At 36.5% G+C, this 11,622-nt stretch overlaps 1 long non-coding RNA gene across 1 annotated transcript; it reads right to left on the bottom strand.

Moving 5' to 3' along the window:
- Positions 1 to 1,334: 1,334 nt before the first annotated feature.
- LOC139044954 (uncharacterized) lies at positions 1,335 to 4,216 on the bottom strand. Its single transcript, XR_011502435.1, has 3 exons — positions 4,115 to 4,216; positions 3,877 to 4,016; positions 1,335 to 3,236 (listed from the first exon to the last, which is right to left on the bottom strand). It is a non-coding gene; the product is annotated as an uncharacterized lncRNA (long non-coding RNA).
- Between the last annotated feature and the right edge of the window lie 7,406 nt (positions 4,217 to 11,622).

Genomic DNA, 11,622 nt, shown 5'->3' with positions numbered 1-11,622 from the left:
AGCCTGTCACATCTTTTGAGCACGTCTTTTGGTTCAGAGAGAAGGATGTTAACAATCTAACTCTTAAGTTTAGCTTGGAACTACACTTTCTCTGATTGATTTTTCATGAGTTTGTGAGGTTTGAAACTGCTATAAACACATGGAAATTCCTAGATCTGCCCTGTGGAGGCTGAGCAGGGAGCCATCTAGAGGAAGCTAACAAGAGAAATGGCTGAAACAGTTTATAGAAACAGTAAATACCGTGTTTTTTTTTTTAAGGAAACAAAAAGCTAGTATGTGAGCTCAAGTTATCTGTCTTCAGAGCCTGTGCTATTACGAACAATGCAATAATGTTATTTTAGGAAAGACTGACTATTTTTCTTGTGTCTAGATCGGCAAGAAGGCAAAACAATATATCACAGATTCAGCAAAGAAGGTTTGGAATTTGAGGCTTCACAGCTTATCTTAGTTGGGTTTCCTGTTTATAAGACTTGCAGGCTTCCAGTAAAAATTCATGTCTCAAAATGTAAAAATTACTGTATGCTATGAACCTCTGAGTAACTCCTAAACGCTTGAAAACTCACATATTAAACCCTAGACTACCACTGCTTATTTCACAAGGGATGTAATGACTACATAAGTGAGGTCAATAACTGTGAAGACTTCAAAAGTCTCTCTTTTTGTTTGCCTTATGCTTCTGACTGAGGACACCCATAGTTTAAAAAAAAAGTAAAAATCCTTTAAGTGGAATACGTTTATGCATTTCTTTTACAAGATAGTAGAGTTTTTGCTGTTGGAAAATTGGTGTCCCACTTTATAGTCAATCATTGAGGGAAGGGATCCCTAAAGGATAGAGTAGACAGTAGCAATTTTGAAAGGATGTAAAGAAGCTGGGATAATTTGATCCCAGAAGATAGGAGAGATATAAAGTTCCTGGAGCTCATTTAGGTGTCAAAACGATCCTGGGAGATTAAAAGGAGGAAAAAATCATGAATCCTAAATCCCAGATAATCCCGAAGAAAATTACGTCTACTCCTTTTCCAGTGTTTGTAAGAACCTTGGTCTAGAAAGTCTAGAATCTTTAAATGTACTGATTTACACATGTATATATATATTGGTGTAAAACATCTTTCAGTAGGACCCATAGCGGGTTGTAGGTGAATGCACATTGCCAAAGATCCTCAGTTTATGGTACTGAATAATGGGAATATCTATTTGCACATTGAGTCTGGAACTATATATTACATACGTGTATAACAGTTGATATAATTGCAGTGTGTTTCATATTGTGGAATAGAATAATAATCACCATAATAAGATAAATTACAACAGTTCATCTATTGAAGCCACTGGTAATCAAAAGTCAACTCACTTTAAACAAATGAAATGGATTGTTGTCATAGTGGAATTTTGCTGGAATGGAAAAATACTGGTAAAAAATAAACAGAACTGTGAATTCCACTAAGAAAAATTTAAAATCTAGCAATTATTAAGCTCTCCTTATATACCAAACATGGGTCTAAATGATTTCTGAGTATTAATTCCTCTGGTCCTAATTCTAACCCTACAAGTTAGGTATTATTAGCATCCCCATTTTATAGAGGAGAAAACTGAGATGTGGCGGAGTTACCTCAGTCTGTCCACTGCCACACAGTTACGAAACAAAACGTTATAACCTGAATCCAGACATCTCCTTTTCAGAGTCTGTTCTATTAGCCATTATGCCATGATGCTTTGCTATGAAGGAGTTAGACTATTTGTCTCATTTCTAGATGGGCAAGAAGACAAAATGGACATATGACATAGATCCAGCAAAGAGTTTGGAATTGGAGAAGTCTTATTGCTCGCAAGAATATCACTACAAAAGTGTTGAACCTGAGGCTGCTCCCTTACTGCTTAGATGTATAATATACGTGACCTTTGCCTAACAGGTGGTGACAGATTTTGAGACAAGGTTGAAAGAAATTAAAAGCCAGCAGGTAAATGTTGTTACTACTTATGATAAAAAATGCTAAGGTCACCTGAAAGAAGGCTTCTGTCTTTATTAAAAATTGATGACAAATGGCTCCCTCTGGGAAGCTTTCTCTGTTCACCTCATGCTGATTTAAGGGACCCTACCATTGCCTTCTTAGGCTTCTAGAAAAGAAGTCTACACATTTTACGTTAATTTTTGCCTTCTCATCTTTCCACCAGAGTGGTTCTGAAACTTTAGCAAGTACCAGAGTCATCTGTAGGGCTTGTTAAATTACAGATTTCTGAGTCCCGCTCCTGGAATTTACGATTCAGTAATCTGAGAATTTGCATTTCTAACAAGTTCCCAGTTTATGCTGACATAGAGCTGCTGGCCTCAGGACCATACTTTGAAAACCACTGCCCCAGTCCATTATACTCCAAAATCCTTCAAAGAAGTTTATACAGTACTCAGCAGTGTATCTACAATTGCTCTTAGCACAATGCCTGAGACATACATGTCAAAACCAAACAAAATTGTAAACAGGATGAATAAATAAAATGTAGTATTTTGGAAGATAAACTATATGCTAAAAGGTGTTTTTCCTTATTCTTTTCTTTAACAAAAAGTTATTTTTGCATAGTTATAGTTTAAAAGTGTTTTAAAGAGATTTATATAAATATTCACAGCAGTATGATTCACAACAGTCAATAACCGAAAGCAGGATAAATAAATCGTGGTATATTCACATACAAATATTTTCCTATAATAAAAATGAATTGCCACACATACAAGAAGGATAAATCTTATGAATGTAATGTAGAGTGAGTGAAGCCAGATACAAAAGAATATATTATATTCATAAAAAATTCAGAAATAAGACAGGATAGTGGTTAACTTTGGGAAGACGTAAGAGTGGTAATTAGGAGAGGAAAGAGAGGGATGACTAGAATTCTGGTAACAATCTATTTCTTGTCTAAGATGTGTTTGTTTTTAATAATTCGTCAAAATGTACTCTTACAAAGTGTTCATTTTTCTGGATGCATGTAATATTTCAACATAACATTTTAGTGACACAGGCCAGGCCCGTGGTGTAGCAGTGAAGTTCGCACTTCGGTGGCCTGGGGTTCACCAGTTTGGATCCCACGTGCAGTCCTATGACCACTTGTCAAGCCATGCTGTGGCAGGCATCCCACATATAAAGTAGAGGAGGATGGGCACAGATGTTAGCTCGGGGCCAGTCTTCCTCAGCAAAAAGAATAGGATTGGTGGCAGATGTTAGCTCAGGGCTAATCTTCTTCTTCTTCTTCAAAAAACAAAGATAAAAAGGAAAGAAAACCTTTTTATTGACAGAAATGTTTTAAGTTTAAAAATAGATCAAAATCTAGTAATTTTCTTTGGGGATAGAAAATATTCAGTCATTGAATATTTGCCAGATTTTATGAGCTGAGCTGTACCTCCCACCTCCCCATGCATACGGGAAATCCCACCACCAGCTAGCTCAGAGCATGACTGTGTTTGGAGATAGGGCCTTTAAAAAGATAATTAAGGTAAAATGAGGTCATATGAGTGGGTTGCAATGTAATGTGGTTGGTGTCCTCAGTAGAAGAAGAGACTAGGACACAGACAACACCCAGACCCACAGACAGCCATGTGAGGACACTGTGAGAAAGAAGGCAGCCATCTGCAAACCAAAGAGGGAGATCTCGGAAGAAACCAATCCGGTGGACACTTTGATCTTGGACTTCTAGAATCTGGAACTGTGATAAAAGAAATTTCTATTGCTTAAGCCACACAGTCTGTGCTACTTTATTATTGCAGCCCTAGCAAATTAACTCACCAAGATAACTTTTATATCTCTTATCATTGCATATGTGTGGGCTAACTAAGGACGTGCAGGAATACAGATAGATAGATAAATGGATAGAGAGATCAACTGATCTAACCTTGGTTCTGTTTCTCTGGAGAACCTTGACCAATATGAATACGCAGAGTAATTTTCAATTCTTAAATAAAACTCAACTTTTGCAATTTTCTTTCTTCTTATCCCCCTACAAACTTTTCTTCCTCTCTTTGTGTTCAAAAACTGATGAATACAGAAAGAAAAAAGAAAAACAATTCAACGTTAAACATCAAGCCTCAAACTGTTTCTTAGATAATTGTCTATCCCAAGGGTGCACAAACCTTTTCTGTAAAGGGCCAGATAGTAGATGTTTCAGGCTTGGCAGTCCACATGGTGCCTGCGGCAATTACTCATCCTTGCTGTTACAGTTGTGTAAAAGCAGCTGTGGACAATACAGAAACAAAGAGGTGCGGCTGTATTCCGATAAAACTTTCTTTACGGGCACTGAAATTTGAGTTTCGTGCAATTTTTACACATCACAGAATATTATTCTACTTTTAATTTTTTTCAGCCTTTTAAAAATGTTAAAAAAAAATCATTTTTAGCATGAACACCTTACAAAAACAGGTGGTGGGCCAGATTTGGTCTCCTGGCCATAGTTTGCTGGTCGCCGATCCAGCCAGTTGCCTTGGTTCCAACTAAGAAAAATATTTCTGTTATATCTGATGTTTTGCTGCATAGTGAGAGATCTCTTACAGAAACTAGATTTGGGAGATGAACAACATAGTCCATATGCCTGGAGGACAACAAGACTTTTCAAGAAAGCTGCTAATTAATGATATTTTGAGCCGTAAAGAAGAAGAAAGGTCACTATTTCATTTTCAACACATTCTTGAGAGCATTGCCAACAGCGTCCACTTATGTCAAAGATTGTACCCACCAGCTGTAACCTTCCATCTTTTCTTCTTGGCTTGCTTTGTTTTCTGTGTGTATATTCAGCTGATTTTCTGGGAACGTAAACTACTAAAATCAATTTAGCGATCAGCCATTATTATCCCCTTCTTTACTCTTCCTGCCATCTTACAGCTCTCTGCTTTCCTGCAAGGAGGATGTCAGGGTGTTTTTATTGTATTGCTATTTACTCTTCAGCTCAATAGTTTTTTCAAAGCAGGCACATCATTGACATTTAGCAGTATTAATCTCTGCCAGTGCAATATGCTTAATTGGTTTTAATGAAATAAAGATGGAAAACTTTGTAGGAAAGTTGGAAAAAGGCTGCAATGAACTGAGATCTCTGTTTTCAGATATTTTCTAAAGTCAATGGCATTGACCAACAGAAAATGGAGTGTCACTAAGCAGCATTTAGTCCTTTACAAATTGTCAAGGTTGCATGTTCCTGAAAACAAAGGTAACAGTCCTTTCCATTTTGAAATTTGTTTATTTGAAAAGGATTTTGAATATCAAGCCCAGACTTAAGGCAATCATTCTATTAATAATTTCTCTAATAAAAGCTTCTTACAGCAACATAAAGATGACCACTGACTCCCAATGCAGACGTACAAAAAGTCTGCATTAGCCAAAGGAAATAAGACAATGGCCCCAATGAAAATCTGACTATAAGCTTTCAAGTCACGTACAGGTCATATCTTACCCACCCTTTCCTTTTTTTGTCATGAGATTTGCTTTTATAGGGACTTGCTAAGTTTATATTTAGCAGAAGTTCATTACATTATTAAAATTATCTGGTTTAAAAAAAAGTGAAAGTTCAGATAGTGCAAGGTTGCGTCCACACAGACCACCTTTACAGGCTTGGTTAACAGATGTCTGAAATACCTGAAAGACACTAGGACAGGTTCAGAACCACTGCAGAAGCAACATGTGAACCAAGCAACTGAGTGTAACTCTGGGGGATCTGTATTCTAATGCTGATTTTTCTATTGCCTCATTGAATTTAATTCTATCCTCTGTTCATAGGGAGCAGGCTGACCTAGAGCACATAATTATACCACCAGAATTACAGAAAAAATAACACAATTTACCAAGTACAGCTTACCTTCCATCACCCCTTACATCCTAAGCCTTCAGCCATTCAGATAGTGTAAAGGCTGTTGCCCACATCTCAAAAATGTTCAACCAAGCCTGGAATGATGGGCCAGAAAGGGTGACAACAAAAATCTTGATTCTTTGACGGATAAGGTAAACAATTTTTTTATACAAGTAACTAGAAGAGGAATTCAGAATAACTTTTGAAATAACATGGCTCATCTATAAAACATTCATTTTTCTAATTTCATTATTATACTTATTTTATTTTTCCTCAATAAGTTATGCATATTTTTTAAGACCCAATATTTGCCAGACTGATAGATTTATTGACTGACCAAGCATTGAAATGAACTTATGTCCGCATCATGGGGAACAATTAGTTGTACTCCCATTGTGTTTTATTTGTCACAAAGGAGGAATCTAAAATCTACTCAATATCAGGATGCTAACTTTTCTTCTTGGCACTCTCAAGACTTAGTCTTCACAAAAGAGGTACCTGGGGGTTACTGAGGAGAACTTCTAAGCCCCTTTAGACACTCCCCTGGAGACAAGAGGATGCTGCTAGGGGCAGTCTACATGGCTTATGGGACAAGCTAATAAATCTATGGATGGCAGCTTCTCAACTGACTCAACCGCCCTCTGTCCTGATATTGCTGAAGAGGGCCTTTTCTTCAGAGGACTCAGTCCCTGCCACTAGTGTGACTGATCCAACTAAATGACCATAATTTGACAGTACTAACCCTTTTGTCCCCTAGTGTAATTCTTCACATTCCCATTCCATTATCCTTAGAGTGCAAGTTCAATTTCCTGTCCTACCCATTACACTCTTGCTAGCACAGGGATTTCATTATCTTAGAGAGAGCTAACACTTCACCAAGAAGTGCTCTAGAAAACCCATGAAAGCTTGTACCACAAAAATTCATCAGCTTTGCTATTCCTTAGCCTAGATCAACATGTTAGTAAAACCAGCAGCTGAGAAGCATGGAATTCTAGCTTGAGACTACTGAAATATATAATAAGAATAAAAATGAATATGACACAAAATTGGTCATTTTTGGACTTTTTTAATTATCTAGAAATAATTTATACAATTTCAGTAACTATATTATATCTAATTGTAATACTTTTATGTGAACATAACACTTTATAATTTAATTTTTTTCAGATATATTATCTTATTTGATTTCTACATCTGTTTTTGTTGCATTTGTTCCTTTAGGAGAGATGTCTTCAAACATTATAAAGGTTTTAATCATAAGGTAAAAATATGCTAAGAATCTTTAATGAAATCTATTGTGAATGTGAATATAAATGCATTTGACAATGGCAAAATCAGTTGGTTCACTAAAATATAGTTTACATCTCCCAGTCTTTTTGCATCTTAGAATTTTTAATCTCCCAAGGGTATCATTCTTTTATAAAAATGGCCAGAGCATTCATGCCAACAACACTTAAATCTACACCTCAGTGCTTAAACTAAAAATATGCATTTTGAGAGGAATAAAATGCTTGTTAAATGTTTAGTGTAAATATCCAAAAATGACTCATTTTGTTCACTTAAGAATCTGATTACTCATGTACTGTCAATTCCAGAATATTTCAGGAACATTTGGGCTGTTCGTGAACTAGAATAAAATTGTTAGCATTTGAAGGAGCCTTGGAGATTATTTCAGGCTAACCACGCATTTTGCAGAAAGAGGAACAGGGCGATGAGGTGACTTGCCCAAAGTTATATGTTCGTCAAGTTATAGAGCTGAGATTTGAACACAGATCTCATGACTCACAAAACCCTAGTCAGCAACTGGAGCAAAATTTTCACATGGAGCCTAATATAATAACCCAAGCTGTGACATATGACAACTTCTTTTTCCAGGAAACAAAAAAGTTGAACTCCCTTCATGATTGTTTATCTAGTTACTGGTTGGATGGTGTATCTAGACCTTACAGGTACCACCTTTTCTCTACTTTGCTCTGCTCTGACTGCTTCCGAAATATAAGCAAACTGTATGAATTACCCATATTACCTTACCAACAGACTGTTCATCATGGAAGTTAATTAAGTTTCAAAACTTTTTACCAAGGAGACGCTATGGAGAATATAAAGCCATATAAAGCTAAGAGTCTTGTCGCTACAAAAATTTCTTGAGCTAGATGATCTTCAAGAGTGCCATGGAAATGACTCAGATGGTCCAAGTGCAAAGTGAGGTGGGGAATGGCTGTCCCTCCTTTCATCTATCTAACCTCTAAGTGCCCTCACTACGTTAACATAAAAAAGTGTAGAACAATTTTAAGGACACAAAAATCACATTCATATGAACAGGATGTTTAAACATTCTTAAAATATATGAAATCCTGAGTATGGTTGATAATTTCAGCCATGTTATGTCTAAAATAAATAACCTGAACTCGAATTATAATGTTTGTAATATATGTTATATCTGGCACATTTTGCTTAATAGATGGTCATGTAATACTAGGAAGGAATATTTTCAAGATGAGGTTAACTTTAAAGTTGTCAGTAAGCTTTAAATGAGAAGAAAAACTTTGAGAGACTTTACAAAATGGATCAAAGTGGAAAAGGAAATTAAAACAAGAGAGCAATGATAATCTGTAAGAAAAGTCTCTGCCAATAGTCTGAACACCTAAAGGTGTAAAGCAGTTAATAGTGGAAGGAAAAGAAATCACAAGTCCTATGATGGTAAGTTGAAGATCTAGGATTGACAAAATACAGATAAAAGTCTATGTTCAACCTCTGTAAGAAAAGAGGCGTCACTACTTGAGACTTGTTGAATAACATATTGCCACTCCAGACACATTTAATTAAATAAGCTGTATAAATATAATAAAAATACTGGACATCCCACTTGGGATAAAGTAGGGATTCAGATGAGTCTGAACATGTCTCCTGAAGTGGTAATTAACACAAAAGAAGCCAATTTGCATGACTGATTTTAGCCATAGGCAGAAAGTGGTTTTGTTCAAGTGGGGTGGAGGAAAAGATAGTATCCTGCCTAAGGTTCTTCTTTCCAACACTATAGATTTGTGTCTGAACCAGAGACACAGCTGAAGTTAAACAGGTTTTTCTCCCAAGGGGACACTGACAGTCAGAGCCACAAATTGGATAAGAGTCCTCCTCTATAAGGGACACAGTTGGCTTGGTTACAGTAATGACTCCAGGGCACGTACTCATGAGGATGAAGATTTGGACAGCATGTGAGGATGAGTTTTGATTGCAAGTAACGGAAAACCAGACAAGTAATGGAGCAAAGAAATTTCTCTTACCCAAAAAGAAATGTAAGAAGGTAAACAGTTACTGGTGGTGGTTCCACTGCTCTGAGACACCATCCGTGACCCAGGACCTTCATCTTTTTGCTTCACCATCCTCAGTATATGGCTTTTCATCTGCATGCTTTTTGCCTCATGGTGACAGAGACCATGCTGCCTCTCCAGGTATCACATCCATGTTCACTCTCATTCAATCATTTTACAAAGAAAGAAAAAGATATCCCAGAAACCCCTTACCACCATCACCACCAGATGACTTCCCTCCCTTTCAGGACAGAACCGTGTCACAGGGCCACGTCAAGCTGCAAGAAAGGTTTTCCACCCTCTGTGGTGGAAAGTGAGAAGGCATAAGCCTTCAGTTACATCAGTTAATCACTCAATAAACTGTGGCAGGATTAGAATGTTTGGATTGTTTGAATATTGAAAATCTGCTGTTTTATTTTCTTTATTTGTCATACTAACAGAGTGAAATGAGAATGCTGTCCTCTGTTCCTGAAGTTTAATTTAGAAATTCTCAAAGAAATCAAAGTCATTTTCACTTGCTAATGATTCAGATCCTGGTTTGATGAGCCTTCAAGACTATCATGAAAGAATTAGAGGGAAATGGAGTTTGAGAAAAAATGAAAGTGAGAGTTGCTCTGAAGGAAACTAGATAGAGAAAGAAGGGTTTCTTTAAGAGTGAAAGGAGGGCAGACAAGTTGGGGATGGGCTGACGGGGTTTGAAATGAGACCTAGAAACTGATCTCAGGAAAGTTTCCAAGAAGGGAAGGAGCCTATGCCTGGAAAATAATGGGAAGACATAAAAATAATAGGTAGACATAAAAAATGACTTCCCATTAGTCACCTTGGAAGCTGACTCCCTCAGAGACAGTCCAGCTTTCACTTAGGAAATAATTTCACAAGATTACTAATCAAATAAAAAATATCAAAGTGAAAATAAAAATGTGTTAAAGAAAACACGAGTCGATGTCTTTAAAAAAAATCAAACAGGAAGCTGAAAAGGGGCTCAAAAAGAGAACAGAGGGCTCTCTTAAGGAGGAATAATTATCACAAAATGTCTTGAATGGAAAACTAGTTTTCTCCATTGTCAGGAATTACTTTGTTTGATATGAAATTAGGATACAGAAAACAGCATTAAAACAAAGAAAAATAATGAACTTGGATAATAACCTTGTATTTGAGGCTTTCAGTAAAGGGGCACAACTCTTTTCTCTAGAGTTTATATTTCTATTCCGTTCTAATTAGGGTTAAAATGGTTCTCAAGAATTCACTATATATTTTTACAGACTATGGAATCTCAAGATTTTCAGGTACTGAGTTTCTCTTTATCCCTTTCACTTCTAAAAATTCTGCTTCTTCTTATGTGTTCCTTAGCTTGACATATAAAATAAATTGTATTTATGCTAAAACCTAAGTAGCAAGAATTTACATTTCTTTTAAATAATATTTTCACCTACAGACATTTCAGGTATGTATTTTTGTAAGCATTTGAAATCTTTAAGTCATCTATTCATTTTCTTTCTCTGCTTCTACTTGCTTCTTGAGATTGTCATGATTCATCCGAGAATGTTCCATCTGCAAAGTCTGAGCCTACTCTTCTTTTAAGCTCAGCTCTCATTATCCCAGGTGGACTTTTGAGTAGGGGCAGGGTGTCATGCGGTGCTTACTGGGGCCTAACAGTTTTTCTAAGGTTGGTGGTTATTTTTTTTATCTTAATCATACGGCAAATGGTTATATCTTACTCTGTCAGATCTTTTAAGTAAATATTGGAAAAGAGCAGTCGCTCTTTTCCCTTAATCCCCCTGTCTTCCAGATCTCACCACATCATTGAGTCTGATACTTCTATTTTTACACTTCTCATTTAGCACTCAACCTGCTGTTGCCTGCTTTTCAATGCTGATGCTCAGCACCACAAAACCGACAAAGAGTGTCAAGACGGCAGGAATCGCATATGTGTGCGTGCATGTATGCACACACATACACACACACACCAGGAACTCTTAAAAGGAGCCAATGTTAACAATGAAACTGGAAAAGCTACACAGATGGAAAACTCAATTTACAGCATCTGGTCAGCCAATAAGATCCAGATTTTCTGAATATTTCTACTGATGGAGGCCTGACCTTAGTTTTAATTTTTTTTTTTTAATTTTTGGTGCTTTAGAAATATTTCTACTTGCACGTCAATATCTCAAACTTAATATTTCTATACAGAAATTATTTTCTCACTCCCAATTGCAAAACCTCTTTCCTTCCCTAAAATCTATTCCATTATTAATACTGTTAAAGTTCTCACAGTTTCAAAAGATTGCGACTCATTTATTTTAACCTTTTCTCCCCGAGAAATATCTTGCATCAATGCATTCCTTTTTGATTCTTACGATTGTATATTTGTTTGCTTTCACTCCTAAACACTCTATGATTGAGCTATAGCTAAAGCTGTTGGACCATAGTCAACTCCTCCACTATTGATTTATATACTACAAGCAATTCATTTACTTGACTGCCCCACTGACTC

Source organism: Equus asinus, chromosome 3 (genome assembly GCF_041296235.1).
Source record: "Equus asinus isolate D_3611 breed Donkey chromosome 3, EquAss-T2T_v2, whole genome shotgun sequence".
NCBI lineage: Eukaryota > Metazoa > Chordata > Mammalia > Perissodactyla > Equidae > Equus > Equus asinus.
The sequence above is the reverse complement of the archived record's forward strand: the minus strand, read 5'-3'. Positions and strand labels throughout refer to the sequence as shown.